The 2,676-nt window shown below is 42.8% G+C and overlaps 1 protein-coding gene across 1 annotated transcript in view; it reads left to right on the top strand.

Annotated features, from left to right (window-relative positions):
• Thrap3 (thyroid hormone receptor associated protein 3) overlaps positions 1-2,676 on the top strand; it is a 34,216-nt gene that overhangs the window by 4,974 nt on the left and 26,566 nt on the right. The window contains 1 exon segment of the mRNA XM_050156355.1: positions 224-312. The gene's annotated coding sequence lies outside the window, so the exon portion shown is untranslated.

The raw sequence follows: 2,676 nt of genomic DNA on the forward strand, positions 1-2,676 counted from the left end.
TCCTCCTCCTCCTCCTCCTTCTTCTTCTCTCTCTCTCTCTCTCTCTCTCTCTCTCTCTCTCTCTCTCTGCTAGTGTGTTCTAACACTGGAAAACTCCTCCCTTCAACAACAACAAAAAAAAGCCATCTCTCTAGCCTCTAAAGTAGAATTTTTGCTGTGGCTTTCAAGCAATAATAGAATCTTTGAGGTGTGGTAGCCATTCTATTACTTCCTCTCATTCCAGAATTAGACCCTGACTGTAAACTGGAGAGGCCAGTGGTGCTGCTGGTGTTTTTCGGAGGCAGTTCAAGTTGAATCATTAATTCTACTAAGGTAAATCTTGGTGGTAAAAGGATCTTAATAATCTCACTAATTTTAAAAACATTTATGTTCTAGGCCATCCAGGGCTTTATAGTGAAGCCCTGTCTTAAAACACACACATACCAGTTATGTTGAATTTATGATTCAGAAGATTTCTGAATAGAGGTTTTATGTTGTAGTATGTGTGTGGTTGAACATACCTATATACATGCAGAGGCCAGGAAAAGGCATTAGGTTTCTTCCTCTGTTGCTCTGACCTCTTCCTTTGAATCTGGGCCTCTGAACCTGGAGCTCTTTATGTTCCCACTGGACCCCAGTGATTCCTCTGTTGCCATCTTCTCCCAAGCTGATGCTATAGGAGTTGGTAGGATGCCCTGCTTAAATGGGTACTGGGATCTGAACTCTGGTCCTCATGACTGCACAGCAAGCTCTCTTTAATATCCAGTCCCCAGGTTATATGGTTGTTATTGGTGTTTGCTTTGAGACCATGTCTTTTTAGCCCTGGCTTGCCTAAAACTTCTGTGTAGACAAGGCTGGCCTCAAATTCAGAGATGTGTGTATCTGCCTCTGCCTCCTGGGTGCTGGGATTAAAGGCATAAACCACTATGCTCAGCCCTGTAATTTGAAAAATTCTTAGTGATTAGGTTTGTATTTGAGTGTGGTAGCTCTTGGGGGGGATGAAAGAGGATTACATAGTGAGTTCCAGGACAATTTAGTCCCAGTAGCTGGGACTCTGGGTTTGTACCATTGAGTCCTACTCTGGTGATAGTTTTTAGAAAATGGGTAAAGCTGGAGAAATGGCTCAGTGGTTAAGAGCACTTGCTGCTCTCCAGAGGACTGACTGTCAACCCAAATTTGGTTCCCAGTACCCATATTGGGCAGACTACTTGTAACTCTAGTTCTGGGGGATCCAACACCCTGTTCTGGCCTCTGTAGGCACCTGTGCATGAGTGTGTGTCACACACACAGGGTTGGGGGAAATGAATTAATTTTAAAAAATGGTTACTATAACAATTGGCTGCCAACTTAGTTTAATAATAAGAACTGGAAGGGATAAGCCATTAGTTAGAAAAGCTCAAAGTTTTTCTAAGAATTGAGAAAATATTCCCACTGGTAATGCATACTCATTTACAATACATACTGAAATAGCCGTCACTCTGAGGGACAGGAGAGGAAGGGAGCCTCTGGGGTGAGTCAAAGATTAACTGCCAGCTTTGTTGTTCCTTCTCTTTCCATACTGATGAAACATTAATTGCATAGATGGAGCATGATCTTAATAGACCCTTTGTATCAAGTAAATTCTCAAGAGAAAACAAGTTGTTTACACTGGGATTTGTAGGGGAAAAGTTTTAAATGAATGTCCCTCAGCTTGATGTTGATTTCTGCCCCCCAACAGCATCACAGATTTTTTTTTTCTTCTTTAGTTTATCAAGACAGGTTTCTCTGTGTAGCCCTGACTGTCCAGGAACTCTCTGCAAACCAGGCTGGCCTCAAATTCAGAGATCTGCCTGCCTGCCTCCCGAGTGCTGGGGTTAAAGGTGTGTGCTGCCTCCACCGCTGCCTTACATTGAAGACCTTTTTTTTGTTTGTTTGTTTTTCGAGACAAGTTTTCTCTGTAGCTTTGATGCCTGTCCTGGAACTAGCTCTTGTAGACCAGGCTGGCCTTGAACTCCCAGAGATCCGCATGCCTCTGCCTCCCGAGTGGCGTGCGCCACCACTGCCCGGCTCATTGAAGACCTTTTTGACTTATCTTGATAATACAGGTCTTGTCTCCTGTATTTCTTCACTGTAGCACTGGCCAGGTTAGCCAATAAAAGAACATAGCAGTTTGTATTGTATAAGAAGATATCTGATCACTTATTAAACAGAAGTAAAGACAATAAAATCTCTTGAAATCTGAGGAAGTTTCTGAATATGCCCTCTGGATGTCCTAAAGCAAAACATAGTTTAAGATATACTAGGTGCCAGGAGCTGCAGTTAAGAACTTACTGCTCAGGGCTGGAAAGATGGCTCAGAGATTAAGAGCACTGACTGCTCTTCCAGAGGTCCTGAGTTCAATTCCTAGCAACCACATGATGGCTCTCAACCATCTTTAATGAGATCTGATGCCCTCTACTGGCTTATAGGATATATGGAGGCAGAATACTGTATACATATAAATAAATAAATCTTTAAAAAAAAAAAAAGAATTTACTGCTCAGCCGAGCGGTGGTGGCGCACACCTTTAATCCCAGCACTTGGGAGGCAGAGGCAGGCGGATCTCTGTGAGTTCGAGGCCAACCTGGTCTACAAGAGCTAGTTCCAGGACAGGAACCAAAAGCTACGGAGAAACCCTGCCTCGAAAAATTTAAAAAAAAAAAAAAAAAAACTTACTGC

This window comes from Alexandromys fortis, unplaced genomic scaffold (assembly GCF_014885135.2).
Source record: "Alexandromys fortis isolate MF-2015 unplaced genomic scaffold, M_Fortis_MF-2015_v1.1 scaffold_26, whole genome shotgun sequence".
NCBI lineage: Eukaryota > Metazoa > Chordata > Mammalia > Rodentia > Cricetidae > Alexandromys > Alexandromys fortis.